The following is a 21,205-nucleotide window of genomic DNA, read 5'->3' as shown; positions in this document are numbered from 1 at the left end:
TAACCCTTTCTCACCAAATCAGGCCCAAAGTAGAAAGAACTGGAGGGAGGAGAAACAGAGAAAAGAATGTGATTGGGGAAGGTTTAGCTACATTCCAACTAGCCAACATCCCGCATAGAATTAAGAGTGCCTGAGAATCCAATCCCTCTACATGAGAGTTGCTGGGACTCTGCTAACACATCCATTCCCTCCCCCACCCGCACACTCTGAAAAGAAGGGTAACTGAGACAGTCTGATGAAGGCACCAGCTGTTTCCACCACTCTCCCTCCCCCCAACTCCAGAGACCACAGTTCAAACTAACATCAAACACTTAATACAATTGACAGGCCAGTAGGAAGGAGAAGCCTGGACTAAAATAGCAGGAATAGTGCCAACTGGCCCCACTTAGAAGGAATGCATTCTTGTCTCAATTTAAAAATAAGAAAACTTTGTCATCCACTCCCCTCTGTCCAATTATGCTCTCCTTTCCACAACCTACCCCTCAGTGTCAAATGGATTTCAGTTTCTTCTCTACAACTCCTTGATCGATTTTCAAATGTCAGAAAATACAGAAAGAGGGTACATTATGTTTCCACACTTGAACATTAATGGTAACCTGATTTCCCCAACGCCTGGGTGGCCAGTTAAAACTATTAACATGATCAACCCCACCCCCACCCATATTCTAAGTTGACCAGAGTTAGCCAAGGAGGAAGGGAAGGAAGCCAGCACTTCCTTTTCAGACAGGAAGTAACATTGACCCTTCCTGTCGACTTTTAAACAAATTGTCCAGTTGAGTTTCAATGTTAACATCCTCTCCTGAATTTGTTCCACAATTTCAAAATGAAGAAGATAAGCAGAGATATTTAAAAGTTTCCCTTCCCCCAGCAGGCAAGTCCTCCATACCACGCTAAGTGCTAGCATAACCCCCAAAACAGGTGGTGACATCTGTAATTCCGAAACAATACAGGATACCATTTTACAATGGTAAAAAACTTGATATTAGCCACGTGCTCACCATGCCCACTACCATGAGCTATTCTTCTCTACTTCTCAAACTAATTAAATGACCACCCATCTGAGAAATCAAATAGATATACTGCAGCTTCACTCAAATGTTCACATTTTGTGGTCCTCAAACCTGAATGATCAGTCACCTGGAAAGCTTAAAATATATATATATTAATATATAAAATATAATTTAAATATATTAATATATAAAATATATATTATATTTATATTAATATATAAAATATATATATATTATCCCAAATCTACCTCTCCCATCCCCCAAGGCTCAGTTTCTGGAAAGAATGCCTGGGAATTCACAGTTTTAAAATGCCCTCAAGTTATTCTGATAGTCAGCTGTTGGAAACCACTGTATTATTGACCTGTCCCTGACATCCCTCTGACCACCACATTCCTCTTGCAAAAAGGGCTCTGGTTAAAAAATACATTATTTGGACCTGCTTTACTGTTCATCAGACAGCTCGAATCATTACTCATTCTGAATTAGAGGCTCTTTAAAAGCATGAGTTTAAATATAAGGATAGATGGACCTGGCCTGTGGTGGCAGTGAATAAAGCGTCAACCTGGAATGCTGAGATTGTGGGTTTGAAACCTTGGGCTTGCCTGGTCAAGACACGTATGACAAGCAATCAATGAACAACTAAAGTAAAGCAACTATTTGAGTTGATACTTCTCAAGCCACCTTCACTCTGTAAAATTAAAAAATAAATATTTTTAAAGACTAATAAATAAATATAAGGATAGATGGAATGACGCAGTTCTAAATCCTATATTCTAGACTTAGAAACTAGAAAGAACTGTCTCAGTTCTTTGGAATCCTGAGTTGCTACACTGGAGGATATCCCTATTTACATTGCAAATTGAACAAGAAGATTATTTTTAAAACAACTTAGTTTAACATTCCTCATGGAACAAAGAGCTATGCCATATTTTCAAAGATTGGTTCAATGTTCCATCCCAAAAGAAGTCCAAAGTCCTAAATCTACATTTAAGATCCCAGATACCGTATTTCCCCATGTATAAGGCACTCCCATGCATAAGACATGTTAATTTGGGGGCCCGAAATTTGAAAAAAAAAATAAAAGTATTACATAAAGTTATTGAACTCAAGTTTCATTCATCATAAAATTCATACTTCTCATCACTTTCAAAAAAAGCAGGAAATGCAAGTAAAAAATCTACAACCACTGTATAAGACGCACCCAGTTTTTTAGACCCCAGATTTTTCAGGGAAAGGTGCGTCTTATACATGGGGGAATATGGTAATTCCAGCCCAGCTGACAATGTAACAAAAAAACAAACTCTGTATTCAAGTGTTACTACCTCTGACATTTACCCAAGCATATCACTTTAACTTCTAGTTTGAGTAAGGGCAAGTGAATAGCAAACCATTTTTAGAAAAAGCATAAAGAGAAATATTCCCACAAGGTAGCATGTGTCACAAAAGATTTAGGAAAGAAGAATGGCACTGAAAGAGACACTTTCAAGACAACTACAAACATCTGTAAACAATGGTGTAATACCTGTCAAGCAGTTATATTAAAGCAACCTCGAAATGTCAGGGAATCTGTGATTGCCTAGTATTTCCTATACAAGATGATACAGTTACCTGACCAAAGGAAAAGGAAATGGAGGGGGGGAAAGTTTCATGATGAAAGTCATCTCCCAAGGATGATATGAAGTAACAAGATGACGACTAGATAGGTATAATTAAAGGGAAGAACAGGGGGCAACCAGATCAAGTTCCAGGACTAAACTCCAAACGAGAGAGTGGGAGACGGACTCCTTCACCTTCTTCACTGAGACAGACTAGCTAAACCAGAAATCTGGAGAGGGAAAGTAAGAATGGATGTTTCAACACACAAGTACTCTGGTAATCAAAAATCCTTTTACTTTCTTATATGGGGTTACCACAAAACATCACTAGTTGGTTCTTCTTCCTCAATCCTACCAAAGTCAACCAGGGTAAGTATATGCTTTAATAACCCTTACTGCTTAAATATATACATGGAAAGGGAAAACAGACATACAGTTAGTTAACTCCCAATGTGCAAGACAGAAATATGGATATGGTGACCTATAAAGTAATCCCTGAAAGCCATTAAATCCAAATGATTAGGTCTTTGGACAACCAGAAGCTTTTTGGTCAAATTAGCAAAGGAAAGCAGCAGATAAGTAGGGCAGACATAATCAATGAACTAAAGTGTCACAATTACAAGTTGATGCTTCTCATCTCTCTCCCTTCCAGTCTATCTATCCCTCTCTCTCGTTAAAAGGAAAAAGAAAACTGTACCAGATATGTTATTTCTTCTGTTCACAAAAAAAATGACTATGTAGATAAGAAGACAGAGAAATACATTTCTCTAGGGAAGAAAATTTTGATCTCACTTCCCAAATATACACAAGTTTATTCTAAGTAATTGCCCTACTATTTTCCTCCAAGACAAGGGTCATCAACCTATGCAAAATCTGCTAGTCTACAAATTATTTGCTGACTATATTCACATGAACTTCCGCAATGGGACAAAGATGGAGGCTAGGTCAAGTGTTGCCCCAACTTCTTACAAATACACAAAAGTTAACAGCTATTGTCTATGAGGTCTAAAGTGAAAAGACAGCTTTCTTTGTACTGTATACAAATATTGATCAACTTATGACCTATGCAACTTACAACCATCCAACTTTACGACTACAATTGCTAGCCACAACTGCTCCACATCTGGCAGCGCAAGCGTTGCCCAGCTGGGCGTACAACAGTGCGGACCAGCTTCCGGCAGCACTACCATATCTGCATGCACCATTTCAACTGTTATCCCAGACTCGGTGCAGCAATTTGTGTTTTGTGTCCTGGATATTTTTCATCAAACCCCTCCTAAGATGTCTACCAAGAGGAAATTGTCTTTGCAAATATTAAGCCAGTTGTACTGGTAATGCAGTGTTTTACTTAAACCTGACGAATGTAAAAATAAGAAACAAAATGGTGTAGAGATGATACAAATGGCATAAGATGAACAAAGAAAATTATGATATATAACAATAATGAAAGAAAATTATGATAAAATATGACTTAAAGATTTTTATAACATCATTTCACAGTTGTACATATACCCTACTCAACTTACGACCAAATTGTGTTACAACTGGTCTGTCGAAACAAATAGTGGTCAAAGTCAAGCACCAGCTGTAGTGCATGATGAGGTCTTATTATACTCCTCTTCCTTCCAACACACACCCATTGAACCTCACTGAATAAATTTAGTTTGCCCCATATCTCTCTTGCTCACCAGTAACAACCAGCCTCAGGGTCTTTGTTCTTTCTACTCATATCTACATGATTCCACCCTAATTTCTTCTAGGTCTCTCTCACACATACCTTTAAGTGAGGGCTTTCCTAACCACTCCATTAAAAAAACTTATTCCCCCCTCGCATTTATTCACCACCTGACATATTCTGCTTCACTTTTTCTTCAATATTATTATCACACTCTAACATACTATGTGTTTATTGCTTATTTATTTATGTCTCTTTCAACTAGAATGTAAGCTCTGTTAGAGCTATTTGGTATATGTTTACTCCACTGCATGGCATACAACAGACTCTCAAATTTCTTTTGAATGAATAAAGATGTTTTATTTTTCATCAAAAACAAAAAGTTACATTTTAGAAAAATAAATCAACTTTGCTTCATTTTTGTTTCTATGCTTTTTTACTAATGTTAGTCCCATCAGTTGGAGTCTCCTGTAGCCTAACCTGCAGATTTGGCTAACCTTCGGGAGGGCAGACATTCAAATTGCCAGCTCTGCCCTGATTTAACAAAGTAGTCAATGGAGAGCAGAACAGCAGAGGGGTTACAGAACTCCAACAAAGAAACAGTGGAAAGAAATCAGATTGGCACCAACTTCTCCTTTAAAATAGACTACTCTATTTTAAAAGTGTGCTGAATATACACCAGCTACTTTATTTCAATGAGATTTATTTCACTTGCAATGAACTGTAGGTGCTTTGATAAAGGTATTGAAAAGTTGACCTAGTTTCTATAACAATGTCCTATGTTAACCATCAGAATATATTTTGGTTTCTTAAAATATATGCTCCCCAAAACAAAAATCTTTTCATTCTACAAAGAGAACTCTCAATGTGCTACTGTATTCCAATATAGAACAACATGGGAAGCACACACAAAACTGATATTTAGTCTGAGAAAAGTAAATTTCATTTGCTCTACTGTCATATGAACCAAAATGAGTAATAAATTAGCAAATGTGGATGAGATCTGAAAATCCAAAGATAAAAATGAATCTGAATTACTAAGAGATCAATCTTTTTGGATCACAACAATTAATCCTGCCCTGGTCAGGGAGCTCAACTGGTTAGAGCACCGTCCCAATATGCCAAGGCTGAGGGTTTGATCCCTGGTCAAGGCACACACAAGAATCTACCAGTGAATGCATAAATATGAATAACAACAAATTGATGTTTCTCTCTCAAATCAATAAATAAAACTTTAAAAAACCAATACTAATCTAGATCTAATTGAGATAAGCCAGAAGCAGTATCCTAACACTTGCACCATCAGCACATGAGTATAATTTATTCAATAGGAATCAGAAACTTTTTCCATATTAAGGGAACAGCAACAGACATAGGACCAAAGAACTTAAGGGGGGAAAAAGATATGGGAGGCAAAGAAAGACACCAGAGAACAGAAAAACAAACAAAAAGGAAAATACGTAGAAAAACCAGTAGAGGGAAATGTGGATTAAAAAATGTGTCGAGCCTGACCAGGCAGTGGTGCAGTGGATAGAGCGTCGGACTGGGATGCGGAGGACCCAGGTTCGAGACCCCAAGGTCACCAGCTTGAGCGCGAGCTCATCTGGCTTGAGCAAAGCTCACCAGCTTGGACCCAAGGTCGCTGGCTCGAGCAAGGGGTTACTAGGTCTGCTGTAGCCCCACGGTCAAGCCACATATGAGAAAGTAATCAATGAACAACTAAGGTGTCAAAACGAAAAACTAATGATTGATGCTTCTCATCTCTTTCCATTCCTGTCTGTGTGTCCCTATCTATCCCTCTCTCTGACTCTCTGTCTCTGTAAAAAAAAAAAAAAATGTGTCAAGCTGTGTGGGGGAGTTATGACAGGAAGCTATGGAGTGCCAATAGAAATTAGTTTAAATACTATTCGGAACACTAGTTTAATGGGTTATTTAGTATAAAGGAAAGGAAAAAAGAAGGTAAACTGTAGGTTTGAAGAAGCTAGAAATAAGGCTGCAGCTAACACATATATATTTCCCACAGGCCACAGTTTGCTTTTCCATATATGAGATCTCTTTCTTAGAAGCACACTTCTCACTAGAAGCGCTGATGAACACAAAATTTCTACATGTCTATTTTACATATGTCCATAAATAACAACTGAAATAGAAAACATTTCCTGAACATGTAAGAGGGAGATTTATTTCAAGAAAAGCAATAGTAGAAGCCTGCCTTCATATCTATGCAATTGTTTCCTGCACAATCACTCTTAATGGAATGTTATCCTACAAAATCCTGGTTGGTCAGTAAGAGTTCAAGATAAAGAATATCATTCAAAGTCATTTGGTAATAAACCCAAACTAAACTTTTTCAATCCATTCTCTGCCAAAATTAGTTTACCCTGGGATGCTGGAGTTCTGTCCTTTATATAATACATACAAAAAGATGAAAGAAATTGTATTGCCCTAAGAAAGAAAGATGAAAGAAACTGTATTTTCCCTAAAGCATCCAAGTCTCGAAAAAAATTACTGAGGATGGTTAAGCTTTGCCACCTGTTTCTCTTTCCGCACTCACACCTCACTTTCCGTTATTAAAATTTATCTATCCATTCCCACAGCACCCTTATTTTAGACAACCACACCCACACAACTCCCCAAACTTGCCTATTACTAAAGATACTTTTTTCCCATTTAAAAAAAAGTTAGCTTATCCATCCAGGAAGACTATTTATTTTGTAAAATAAGAGACCTTAAAGGGCATTTATTCCAACAGACAAATGATATTTGAGTTCATTTAAAGCATCCATTCTAATAGCAAGCACTTATAAGGTATTATCATGAGCTGGTCACTGTTTTATGAATTTTACATATATTAAATCACTCAATCGTCCCAATAATCCTATGAAATGGTTTATATTAATGTCCTCATTTTACAGACAAGGAGACTAACACATGGAACAATTAAACAATTTACCCAAGGTTACATGGCTAGTAAGTGGCAGAGCAAGAGCTGAGCTCAGGCAGTCTGGCTCCAGCACCCACACTCTTAACCACTATGCTACATTGCCTTGCCTCTCCAGATTAATGGAATTCTCAGATTGGAAAGTTCGTTTGGTCAGCATATTGATCAAAAAATAAAGAATAAAGCATCTGTGGCAAATGTTAACAACTAGTGTCTAAGTGCATGAAGGGTATACAGGAATTACTATGCTATTCTTGCAACTTTAAGTTTGAAATTTTTTCAAAATTAAAAGTTGCTTTTATCATCATATAATGAGACATGTTTTGTGAAAGTAATGACCAAATTCCCTGTTGGTCAGGAAAGATGGCTTTAAAAAAAAGAAAGCTCTGGATCCTTATAATGTCCCCACGAATCTAAACTGCCCACACCATTCAAGTTAAGACTGAAGAACTCACTGGAGAAGTAGCACTCAAAATGGGGAACTCTGTCCCTGAACTGGAACAGTAAATGAGGGCCATGTTCTCAATGCTTAATATTTAATAATAAACAATAATATTTAGGCTAACCAGGTGGCGGCACAGTGGATAGAGTATCAACTGAGGACGCTGAGGACCCAGATTCAAAATCCTGAAGTCACCGGCTTGAATGCGGGTTTACCAGCTTGAGCGCAGCGGAGTCATAAACTTGAGCATGGGATCATAGACATGACCCTAAAGTCACTGGCTTGAGCCCCTATGTCACTGGCTTGAGCAAGGGGTCACTGGTTCAGTTGGAGCCCCCCACCACCACTGTCGGGGCACGTATGAGAAGCAATCAATGAACAGCCAAGATGCTGCAACTCTGAGTTGATGTTTTTCATCTCTCCCTTACTGTCTGTCCCTGTCTGTCTCGGTCTCTCTCTCGGTCATCTCCCTGCCAGGCCATCTGAAAACTGTATGGGAAACCTCAGAGGAGCTGCATTTAGGCAGAGCAATCCCTATTTCAGCTGCTCATGGAACTTAACCCCTTCTGAGAGGGAAGAGAACATGAAATTATATACTGATTACCTACGACGATTCATTCCTTTAGGTAAGTTCCTTGTTACTATTATTCTAAATTATCCATGAAAATTTGGGTTCTTAAACTCATAAATTTCCCAACACACTTTGTGAACAAAATCTCCTGAAGTTTCACGATAGAAACAATAACAAAAAAATAACAGTGATACCCGAACACACTTCCGTTGAAACATTAATGTTCAAACTATCACCCCAAGCTTTTTATGTTCTTACTAACAAGTAAAAAACCACTCACTTCTGACATGACTGAAAGCAATATTCCTTGGTAGCACCCTAACGTCCTAGGTAACCAGTTCCTCTCCCCTAAAAACGGCTACATTAAGGTTTCAGTGGTTGAAGTTAACAACTGTCTATATTATGAAATGAACTGATGAAGACCTTTATTTTTTATAGTATTATTCTTTGAACTGCTTGCCCAGAAAGGAAACAGGATTTTTAAAAAATTTAAATTTTAGCCTGACTAGGTGGTGGCACAGGCTTGAGCATGGGATCATAGACATGACTCCATGGTCGCTGGCTTGCGCCCAAAGGTTGCTGGCTTGAAGCCCAAGTTTGCTGGCTTGAGCAAAGGGTCACTCCCTCTGCTGTAGCTGCCCCACCTCCCATCCCCGTCAAGGCACACATGAGAACACAATCAATGAACAACTAAGGTGTCGCAACAAATTAATGTTTTTCATAGCTCTCCCTTCTTGTCTGTCTGTCCCTATCTGTCCCTCTCTCTCTCTGTCAAAAAAATTAAAATTTTTAATCTTCAATATTTCCAGAAACCTTACTAAAAAATGCAATGTGGGAGATGTGCCAAAGATTAAAACTACAGACTATACTAAAAGTTTCAAATTTACATTATAATTTTATTAATCCAGGTGGTACTGCTTCCTCTCTCAACTTCCTTTCAGCCTCCCCACAAAGGTCCTTCACTCATTCCACCAGGTGTCTTATTTAACCAAGGCTTACTGAGCGCCTCAGTCAGTATATATCAGACACTAAGATAGGTGCAAAGAGAATACAGAGATAAGATAGTACCTATATCCAAGCAGCTCACAGTCTAGAAGGAAAGAAAAAAATAGACAATTTTAATACAGTATGAAAAACGTTTCATCTATTTGGTATAAGCCTCTGCCCTGCAAATTGGCAATTATCATTCCAAACCACATATGTATCTAAACATTCTCTGGAAGAAGACATTTCACTGATAATCAAAGAAAGTTTGAGGCATTTCCAATAACTTTAAGAAATTAGGACTGTCCTGGCCAGATAGCTCGGGAGATTAGAACATCACCCTGAAGCCTGTCAATTCAACCCCCAGTCAGGGCACATACAGGAATAGATGGACATTCCTGTCTCTCCCTCTTTATCCCTTCATCTCTCTAAAATTAATAAAATAAATAAACAAAGAAAAAAATGAGGACAGCAATGGTGTGCATAAGGAAAGATCCCTATTCTAAAGATTGAAATAATATCCATTCTAGCATATCCAGCTCCCAAGGCTTTATAAAGAATGGATTTTTTTACATAGGTTATCCTAACAGGGAGGGGGTTGGCAATCTAAGTGAGGACTGACCCTCTGCAAGATGAAACACCCTTGCATCTAGTAAAGGCTTATTTTAGTTCTGGCTCTTTTTTCTCTTCTCTCTGAAGAATGGCAGTGTGTTAGCGGTTAAGTCTGTGGACTTTGTAGACAGTCAGACCAGGGCTTAATCTTGGCCTTGGCCACTTCTGGGCAGTGAGATTTTCAGCAAACCTCAGCTTCTCTGAGGCTCAAATTCCTTTAAAAAAATATAAAAAGTTAAAAAATATATATATATATAAAAAGTTGTTGTGGGAAATTAAGTCAACAATTTATGCAAAATGCTTAGCACACAGAGAAAAAACAAAGGAGGGAGAGGGCTGACAGTAAGGGGACCACCAGGCACCAAAATAAAAGCAATAAATTATACAAAACTAATCTTTTTATTATTCCAACTGACTGGTGAACTGTGCTTATTTATTTGCACCCATCCCTAGAGAACAACTACTTCATAAACCTAAGGATGAATTGCAATTACTAGGAGCTTTTTTTTAAGATTCCCAATAGTCCCAATTTTTTATACAGAATTAGCTGAAAGAACATGTTCTAGCCCTCTGCAGCTCCCGAACTGGAACCCAAAAAAGGCACTAGAGCTCTAAGCACCCACAAGAGACCCCCACCTGGAAACAGACCACATCTTAGCCACATAACAAAGAAACCAACAGTGTACAGGAGTCAAACACGATAGAAAAATCTATACAACTCATACCGACTTGTCATTTTTTTATCCCAAAACCAAAATAAGGAGCATAACAAATATTAAAAGATTTTCTTATTCACGCCCCTTATTTTATTTCCTGAAAGAACTAGTAAAGGTGAGGTAAAAGACAATCTTCCATTTTATCATCCAAACGGCTCTATCTAGTAGTACCTACCAGTCAAAACAATGCCTCAGTTCGTGGAAATAGTCCTGGATGATAGTTAACTAGGATGCTCACTGCAGCTACACAAAGCCCAGTATTTAAAGCTGGACCCAAATCACAACCATTCAGTCATCCAGAACCTATTTTCAAACTGCCTTTGTACTCCTTCTTCAGATTCCCTCGTCCCTCCCCCTAAAGGTTGAGTGGGAAACCGACACTCTGGCAGCAATATGACCAACCCTTCAAAGATCCACCAAGAAACCTCCCCAGGCTGGAGTGAAGACAGAGAGAACATTTGAAAGGAAAATTGGAAAATATTAAATAAGAACTACAGCCCAACACAGTACACACCATCTTTTTTTCTTTCTTTTTAACCCGACTTTCTATAATTATGAGATCCAGACATTAAAAATCTTGCTGTAGCCCTTGCTCAGATGATATTTAAAAGGAGGAACAAAGTTGTTCCCTATGAAGCCACAACCTCATTAGGATGATATCATCTTGCAAGAAATACTCTCAGTTCTAGAAAAAAATACAAGAAAGTGTTCTGGTCGAAAAAGAATTGAGGGGGGGCAAAAACCAGAGATTATAGACACATATCAGTTTAAAGCTAATGAGCAGCTTGCATATTCAGACCCATCATGTTACAATTAGGACAATATCTAATCCAGCTATAATTTTCAGACTGATTCTCATTTTCAAAAGGAGAAGGAAGAGAATACCCGGTCTTTCAGCTACTGATGAGTTGGCTATGTAATTATCTAGAATCAGTATTTTTGCAAGAATGTATTTGCAAAAACAAATCTTAAGATAAAATATAAGATAAGAAAGCATAGTCATGGGCCATCATACAGATTCCTGATTTCATGGCAAAGAAAAAACTCACCTCCAAAAAAGAACTTTCAAGTTTGGTTCAAAATAAGAATTGCCCTGCTGTTTTCTCAAATGCAGTCTAAAAACTAAAGTTAGTGTAAGTGTTTCCTCTTAGCCTAGCCTTAGTTAATCTATGGCCCTTTAAGAGAACACAAAGCTGAAAACATTTTCAGGTGTGTTGCCACGTTACTCAGGTTAACTAAAAAGCATGATTAGAATTTCCTTATCCCTTTCAGCACATAAGCCAAACGTTATCATATTTGCAGATTAAACATAAAACAACTCCACAAATTTGCCTTCAAAGGTAGTTTTAGAAGAAACGGGGATTACAGTTCAGTTAACATGGATCCATCTGTTTGTTATAAGGCAAAGTGGAGGCAACATTAGCAGGAGAATGAGGCTCCCACCCACCACACCTGGAAAGTAAAAGAGGGATCCACCCAGGAACAGCTCTGAAACCGATCTGAGCCGTTCAAACTCTCTGGGGAGATAAAAACACCACCGTTAAAGCTGCAAAGTTCCCAGCAACTTTCCACTTCCACAAATCTAATGATAAAAAGAAAAAAGAAGTTTTGAAACATATGAAGAACCATATGTATAACCAGCTTCCCTCGGACAAATTCCTTTCCCAACCCACACACACCAAGCCAAAAAAAAAAACCAACCTTTGGTTTGAGCTCCAGAAACACAAGTTTGTTAGCTTAATTTTATATACAGAAAAGTATATAAAAATAAAAGAACACATCAAAATGCAAATTTACGGAATTGCTCTCACCCCTCTGAATCCATTCACCTTCCTCTATTAGAGAGACCCAGAAGTTTGTTTTGGGTCTTGGAATATTTTACCTTTTTTTAACATAATAAATTCCCCAAAGTAAGAAGAAAAATTCATAATTGCTTAAAAGTCACCCATCAGCATAGCGGACTCTCGCTTTTCAATTCTCTGATTGCCATAAGACAAAAATTCAACTTGCCTTATCCTCCTTTACCCTTCTGAATACACATTTTTTTAAAAGGCACACACCTCAAATGTGGACTTCTAAAAACCAGTCCTGTAAGAAAGAAACCGAGCCTTCGTCAGTGTGTTGAGAAAAACAAATCCAGCAAGGTAGTTGATTTTTTCGCCACCTCTTCCTTCTTTCAGGATCTTTCCTGGTCTTCTTTCTCTCTCTCTCCCTCTTTTTTTTTCTCTCAGATCCAACACCTAAAATGGAAGTTGCACCCAGCCAAAGGCTAGGGAGCCTGGGTGGTGACAAACTGATCTGGCAGCCCTACCCCCTCGCTTTCCTAAGTGATGTCAGCTCCTGAGAACTTCCAATAGGAACCAGGCATAAATCAGGGAGCTGATTTTGTCCAATAGGAAACTTTAGTATAGGAAATTAAAAAAAAAAGAGGAGAGAGAGGAGAAGAGAGACAGAGGGAAGTTCTACACATATTTATATTTAAAGTAGAGACCGTACAATCTCTGAGGAATTACTGCAGAGCTCCAGGGGGCCCGAAGGAACGGGGCTTTTTAGAATGGAATGCCTAAGAGTCACTTCTCTTTGATGGTGGGGGGTTCTTGCTCCCTCTCCCTTACTTTATAGGTAGAGAAAGAGAAAAGAGCTGATTTTGTCTGCTGGTATTTGGTTTGTTGCTTTCTGCCTCAAAACACTTTTCCAAGGAAGACAGAGAGGGAGAGAGAAAAATCTAAAAACAGAAATATTTTCTGTCCACTGGAATGGTAGAGGATTTCTGAGGTAAACCCTCAGTTTCATTGTTTTGGTTGAACTGCATTAGAGTTAATTAGAAAAAATAAATTCCTGGACTGAATAGTTCTTAGTATCTTTACTTGCAACTAGAAGGAAGCTGAATTCACTCACTTGGCTGTTACGGAAAATCAAGCCTTCCCATTTTTCCTCAAATTAAAATAATGTATGTTTGAGAGGCATTATAAATGGAATTCAATAAACAAGCAATATATATTTCTTTGTGAACTTCAAGCTAAGATGATCTAGTTTATATTCTCTTTATACACTTGTTCTAAAAAAAGTATTATACATGTACTCTTTTTCTAAGTTAAGAGTTATCTTAACGTATTCTTAATATACTATATTAGGTTAGGCAGTGAAGGACAAAAGACTGGATTTTTTTTTACGTTTGACAAAAACTAGTATTTTGTGTTCATTCAGTGGTTACTAAATAAAAATGATAATGATGAAATGAAAGTTTTCTTTTTCTATCTTACTGAAATATCTAAAATATATCCTATAGGCTGCTGTCAAATGAATCTTCACAAAGTTTTCATAATCTAGAATAGCAGATAAGAGCACAGGTTCTGCAGTCAGACTGCCTGGCTTCAAACCTTCTAAGTATACTTACTCAAGTAAATGTACTACTTACTTTGTGACCTTGGACAAATTATTAATCTCTAAGTGCCTTAAAAAAGGAGATCATAACTATATCTCTCTCACAGGACTGTTGTGAGAATTAAAATAAACATAAAATTCTTGGCTCTGGCCAGTTGGCTCAGCAGTACAGCGTCGGCCTGGTGTGTGGAAGTCCCACATTCAATTTGCAGCCAGGGAACACAGGAGAAGCACCCATTTGCTTCTCCACCCTTCCCTCTCTCCTTCCTCTCTGTCTCTCTCTTCCCTTCCCGCAGCCAAGGCTCCACTGGAGCAAAGTAGGCCCATGTGCTGAGGGTGGCTCCATGGCCTCCGCCTCAGGCACTAGAATGGCTCCAGCCAAAACGGAGCAACGCCCTAGACCTAGAGCAGCAGAGCATCGCCCCCTGGTGGGCATTCCGGGTAGATTCCAGTCGGGCACATGTGGGAGTCTGCCTTAGGAAAAATACAAAAAATTAAATAAAATAAATAAAATAAACATAAAATTCTTAAAACAATGTATGGCATATTATAAACTCTCTAAGAATGAGTTGCTTTTATTATCTACCTGCCCAGAAACCTTCATTGGCTCACCATTGTCCAGTAACAGTAACCAATGATAGAGCATCTCTCATGTGAGAGGCACTTTGCACTCATTATCTCTAACTTCTAAAACACCATCATAGAAATAGTATTACCACCTTTTTACAGATGAGGAAATCAAGGTTCAGCAAGGTTAAGAAACTTTCCTGAGCTCAACTGGCTAAGAAATGAACCTCTCATCAGTCTGACTCCAAAGCCCCTGCTCTTTCCATCACCTGTATTACACTGTGGTCAGCAGAAAGGCCAAGTTCCTCATCTGCTTTCAAAGTGCCATACTTACTCATTCAGAACATGAAAGTAATACTTATTAACCATAATCTGACCTTTCCTTATCATCTAAACTGGAATTCCAATTCTATTCATCCTCGACATGAATGTGCCCTAATCAGGCTGATATAGCCATTACTCACTCCCTCCTATTTGGTCTATAGTGTCTCACAGACCCTCATATTTAGTCTAAATGGCCAAAAAAGACTTCCTCAGAAGTGCTGAAAGACCAAACAGGCATCACAGCACTTGTTTGTTTGATGAGCTTTTTTTTTTAAAGTATTTTATTTTCTTAATTTTTATGTATTGTTTTGAGAGGGACAAAAATATCTATCTGTTCCTGTATGTGCCCTGACCAAGGATCAAACCCACCACCTTTGCATATTGGGACGGCACTCTAACCAAGTTATCTGGCCAGGGATTGTCTTCCTTTTGTGTGTCTGTGTGTGTGTGTTTTCCTGTCTCCTCCACCAGAAGATAAAAGCATAAACAGTGTCTTTCCAGTTGTGTTATATCCCAAGAGCTCAGCCTTATATTCCACATTTACAAGGTGACCAATCGTCCTCCTTTAGGGAGGACAGTCTTTCTTTTGTAAGTTCCATCCTCCCTCAAAAAGTGTCCTCCTACATGTCCTCCTTTTTGATATTGGAAGACTAATCTGTAAATGTCCGTATTCGATCGATGCAGAGTCGACCTATTGCGTGTGATGTCATGTATTTGTATCTAAATGAGTACCTTTTTTCCTATAATTATTATTAAAAATTAATAGACATGTAAGCATAATTACAAATGTTTTTATTATGCATTTATCATATTATAGTGTGTTATTGTTGCAATTAATAAAATGTTTATTTTATTTACATTTTTTTTTGTCCTTTTCATTGTAAAAAAGTTGGTCACCTTAACATTTAGCAACAGATGAATGAGTGAATGAAGTCTCTTGGCTTACTAGTTATGTAATCCTGGACAAGTCATTTAACACTAATGGCTTTGTAGATTATACTTAAAATAAAATTATATACAAATAGAATAAAAGTTTACTCAGTGTTGAGAAAGTTTTGGAAATTTAAATTTATCTAAAACAGCTGGCTTCAAATAAAGCATCTCAAGGATTAATATGCACGACAAAAAAAACTGTTTACAGTCAAATAATAGAAAATAATAAGACTAGCCTGACCTGTGGTGGCGCAGTGGATAAAGCGTTGACCTGGAAATGCTGAGGTCACCGGTTCGAAACCCTGGGTTTGCCTGGTCAAGGCACATATGGGAGTTGATGCTTCCAGCTCCTCCCCCCTGTCTCTCTCTCCTCTCTCTCTCTGTTTCTCTCTCTCCCTCTCTCTCTCCTCTCTAAAATGAATAAATAAAATAAAAATTTAAAAAAAAAAAAAAGAAAATAATAAGACTAGTTCCACTTGGGTTATTTTTTTTTAATAATTTTTTTTAATTTTAAATTTTTTTTATTTATTCATTTTAGAGAGGAGAGAGAGGGGGAGAGAGAGACAGAGAAAGAGGAGAGAGACAGGGGGGAGGAGCTGGAAGCATCAACTCCCATATGTGCCTTGACCAGGCAAGCCCAGAGTTTCGAACTGGCAACCTCAGCATTTCCAGGTCGACGCTTTATCCACTGCGCCACCACAGGTCAGGCTCCACTTGGGTTATTTTGAGCAGCTACTATGAGCCAGTAAATGTCAAAAATAATGAGACAGACACGTTTCCTACTCTCAAAACCTTACATTCTAGCAGGAGGAGGGAAAAGATGAATAAATAAGATTTCAGATGGAGGACTACGCAGAGATTTAAAACAGACTGATGAGAAAGACTTGTGGTCTGTTTTAGATTGGATGTCAGGGACAAACTCTCTGGAAAGGTAACATTTAAGTTGAAATCTGAATGGTAAGAAGCTGCCAACCAGGAGAAGATATCAGCAATGCTAACTACTAAGGCCAAAGCTCTCAAGTGTGGGGTTGAAACACACTGAATCCAAAAGAGCTGTTGCAAATTAGGAGGGAGGGATAGGCAGGAAGCGGAATATGGAGGGTTCTATTGGTTAGAGAAAGGAGTTTTGATTTTATTCTTAGGTAGGGGAAAGCCTATGAGGGTTTTAAACAGAATGATGTGATCTAACTCACATTTTGAAAAGGTCAGGCTATGCCTGACCAGGTGGTGGCGCAGTGGATGGAGCGTCGGACTGGGATGCAGAGGACCCAGGTTCGAGACCCCGAGGTCACCAGCTTGAGTGCGGGTTCATCTGGTTTGAGCAAAAGCCCACCAGCTTGAACCCAAGGTCGCTGGCTCCAGCAAGGGGCTAATCGGTCTGCTGAAGGCCTGCGGTCAAGGCACGTATGAGAAAGCAATCAATGAACAACTAAGGTGTTGCAACGCGCAATGAAAAACTAATGATTGATGCTTCTCATCTCTCTCCGTTCCTGTCTGTCTGTCCCTGTCTGTCCCTCTCTCTGACTCACTCTCTGTCTCTGTAAAAAAATAAAATAAAATAAAATAGATCAGGCTACTAATGTGACTAATGAATTAAAGAGGGAACAAAAGTGAAAGGCAATTAGTTTGAAGGTCAAGTGAAGGTGATAAGCAGTTCACTACAGTGGTAACAATAAAAATGGAAAAGCTGCCCTGGCCAGTTGGCTCAGTGGTAGAGCATCGGCCCAGCATGTGGATGTCCCAGCTTCAAGTCCCGGTCAGGGCACACAGGAGAAGCGCCCATCTGCTTCTCCACCCCTCCCCCTCTCACTTCTCTCTCTTTCTCTCTCTCTCTCCCTTCCTGCAGCCATGGTTCGATTTGAGCAAGTTGGCCCCCAATGCCAAGGATGGTTCCATGGACTCTGCCTCAGGCTCTAGAAGAGCTTGGTTGCTGAGCAACGAAGCAATGCCCCAGATGGACAGAGCATCACCCCCTCGTGGGCTTGCCAAGTGGATCCCAGTGGAGGCTCATGCAGGAGTCTTGTCTCGGCCTCCCCTCCTTTCACTAAATTAAAAAAAAAAAATGGAGAGGTCAATGGATTAAGGATATGTTTAGAAATACAGTGTTGTTTTTTGTTTGCAGGTTTTTTCCTTCCTTCCTCCTTTCCTTCCGTTTTCATATGCATGGAATATAAAATTCAGTGGTCAGTTTCACAACTCTCGAAGTTTATCTATCCCACTCACAACTGTCACCACTTAATTATACACACACAAAAAAAAAACAAGATATCATTAAATGATGGAAGATTATGGAAGAACTGGGAAATAAAATTGCATTTTAAAAAGATATAACTTTAGAGAGAAAGGGAGGAGACAGAAACATTAATATGTTCCTGTATGTGTCCTGACCGGGGATCAAACCAGCAACCTCTGCACTTCCAGCCAGAGCAACTCAACTCCTAAACTAGACTAAAACTTTTAAAATAGACTAAAACTATAAATGCCAAGAAAATTTAAAAAGAAAATCAATTCCAAAAAAACCACATTTATTATCTTCATAGAGGGAAACAAAATATTTTTTACCCATTTGTACCTTCCAGTGGCTACAAATTATCATCCAAAGTTTGTCATTTTTGAAGCCCTAGGTAGAAAAGCCATTGAGAAATTCTACTAATACAAGATTTAACTAAAATGGTATTGGATTGAAAAAAACAACAACCAAGAAGTGAGTCCTCTTTAATAATCCTGATAACAATATGTTCATGAAGGAATAGACTATATTTTTGTTAAGAACTCCTCAGAATCACCTATAACCATACTGGTACCCCACTGCCTCGTCCCAACCCGCTTCCGCAGTAACAGGTGCCATAAACAGTACTGTTCTGCCTCTTGTCTTGTCTTTTCTTGCTCACTTGCTTTTTTATGTATCTGTGTGCTGCAGACAATATCTAAAATCTGTCCTTCTGTTTTATGTCCTTTCACGAATTGCTTCCTCTTCAAAATATGGCAACTGAAACTGAAATTCTGTTCTCATTCCTTTTTTTTTTTTTTTTTTTTTTTTTAGAGAGAGACAGTAACAAAGACATTGACAAAAAGGAAGAGAGATGAGAAGCATCAACTCATAGTTGTAGCACTTTAGTTGTTCATTGATTGCTTTCTTATATGTGCCTTGACCTGGGGCACAGGCTGAGCCAGTGACCGCTTGCTCAAGCCAATGACCTTGGGCTTGAAACCAGCGATCACGAGGTCCTGTCTAAACCAGCGATCACGGGGTCCTGTCTAAACCAGCGACCACGGGGTCCTGGCTAAGACCCCATGCGCTCAAGCCAGGGAGCCCGCTTCCAAGCCCCGCAGCGCCACCACCTGGTCAGGCTGCTCTCACTTCTCTTCCCATCTTAAAGCAGAGGCCTCCAACTAGGGAAAACATGGCCTGACTTAGAAACGCTCGGCACTGCCCGCCACCCACAGTTCCGTCAGCTCCCTCAAATCCTTTCTGAAAAAGTATTAGATGCCGAGACGACGTATCCGAAGCCCTGGCAGGGGAGCTGAGTGGCTGGCGCGTACAGACACGCCGGGCTGCAGCTCGATCCCAGGTCAGGGAATATACGAGAATCAATCCGTGAACGCACGTAAATGCGGGGAACAACGAATAGATGTTTCTCTCTGTGTGTCTCTCTAAAACCAATCAGTCAATAACATGTTTTTAAAAGACACATTTCAGCACACTGTACTACTCACCCTTCCGAGTCTTGGCCCTTTACACGTTCCCCTCCTCTTAGATGGCTTCCTTTTCTGCCTCCAGTCGGTCTCAGCAGGGCCTGCTCCGTTCTAATTCAAAACACGTTGCCATCAATGACTTTTGATTCAGCCCCGTTGGTCCAGCGCTGGACATCAGGTGACATCTAACCAAAGCCAGGAACCCGGGCCTAACACACACAGGGGACACCCCGCTGTCCAGATTAATAACGTGGGTTAGCATTCTCGCTAAATGTTTATAATCTGGAGATCACTGAATTTTCCCCATCACCCCTGAGAACAGCTGCTTCCAGTCAGGAAGCGTGCTAAATAAACCATCTCTGGAAGGACACAGGAGACCACTCCAGATGGGCAGTTCTACAACCTGTCTAGCCACCCGTTCTCCAGGATTGGGGGGCTGGAGCAGAACCTGGGGAAAACCTGAATTCAGAAACTAGCCCAGTGACCTTGTTCCAGGACATTCCTGGAGGGAGATGAGAGACTGGGTTCGAGGAGAACCAACCGGGGACTTTACCTCCAGTAACCCTAGAGCGCTCTTAGCAGGCTTGCTGCCCTTTGCAGCCTCTTCAAAGAGTAGCGGGATTTGTCCTTCAACTGCCTGGCAACCTGCCCTCTCAGAGAGTCCTGACCCTCTTTGGGGGGTGTTTCCATCCAGCGCGCAGGGAGAAGCCAGCTGCCATCAGAATCCCGCTCCCTACCTCTCGCGACGGTCTTTCCTCAGCTCTTAAGCCCCTCGAGGCTTAGCCTCCCGCCAAAGCGCTGCTCCGTCTGTGATTGGCTGTCCCGGGAGCCTTTGGCCAATGGGGGGGACGAGGCATCCCAGTAGACGCAAGCCCAAGGGGTGGGGCAGAGGAAGGACGTCGGCCTCTCGACGCGAGGCGCGCGAGGGCTGTGGGGCACGAGGTGTGAGGCGCAGTCGCGTGGCCTCCGGTCTTAGCAGACGACACATCTGGTGCATGAGGGTGCCGCAACCCGCGGTGGGAAGAGGGCACCAGAGAGAGAGAGATGGCTACAAAGGCCGTGCGTGCGGCAGGAACTGCGCGGTGAGGGTGAACCCTTAATTCCGGCCTCCGGGATCCCCACACTCTATTCCCAGAAACCTTCGCGCTGCGGAGTTTCTCGTCCAAGTTGGGCCGGGGCCCCCAGCTTTGCAGGGCCTTCCCGGAAGCCGTGCTTTCTCCGCCAGCTCCGACTCCAGCGGGCTGGGCCAGGGCAGGGAGCCTCAGGCGACTCGCCCACCCGTGCTGCTTTCCTCAGAACCCTGCGGGGGCCGGGCTGGGCCGGGGATCCAGGCCCAGAGAGGCCGGCTCCCGCTGCAGAGCGCCCCCGGGCTGGGCGTGGGGCGAGGCGGGGGCTGGTGGGCTGGGCGGCCTCCCGGGGCCTCGGGCTGGGCCCTTGCAGCAGCTGTCACCTCCTACCCCTCACCCGGGCCGGGATCGGAATCGAACCTGCCTTTTCTTAATATAGCTCTTCGCTCTTTTCGTTCCTAATAGTTGGACGTAAACTCCTCGGCCCCTCGGTGCTTCGACGGGAAAGGAACGCCGGCTGTGCAGTGAGTGGAAGGGGCTCAGTGAGTGGAAGGGGCTCGCTGCGCAGGCTGGGCAGTGAGTGGAAGGGGCTCAGTGAGTGGAAGGGGCTCGCTGCGCCGGCCGGGCAGTGAGTAGAAGGGGCTCAGTGAGTGGAAGGGGCTCGCTGCGCCGGCCGGGCAGTGAGTGG

The 21,205-nt window shown here is 40.8% G+C and overlaps 1 protein-coding gene across 14 annotated transcripts in view; it reads right to left on the bottom strand.

Annotated features, from left to right (window-relative positions):
- Window positions 1-12,843, bottom strand: part of CTNND1 (catenin delta 1) — a 49,118-nt gene extending 36,275 nt beyond the window's left edge. For all 14 annotated transcript variants that reach the window (XM_066251563.1, XM_066251562.1, XM_066251567.1 and 11 more), the window contains exon 1: window positions 12,607-12,843. The gene's annotated coding sequence lies outside the window, so the exon portion shown is untranslated. The remainder of the gene's footprint in view (window positions 1-12,606) is intronic.
- Between the last annotated feature and the right edge of the window lie 8,362 nt (window positions 12,844-21,205).

This window comes from Saccopteryx bilineata, chromosome 1 (assembly GCF_036850765.1).
Source record: "Saccopteryx bilineata isolate mSacBil1 chromosome 1, mSacBil1_pri_phased_curated, whole genome shotgun sequence".
NCBI lineage: Eukaryota > Metazoa > Chordata > Mammalia > Chiroptera > Emballonuridae > Saccopteryx > Saccopteryx bilineata.
This window is presented reverse-complemented; position numbering and strand designations above follow the sequence as displayed.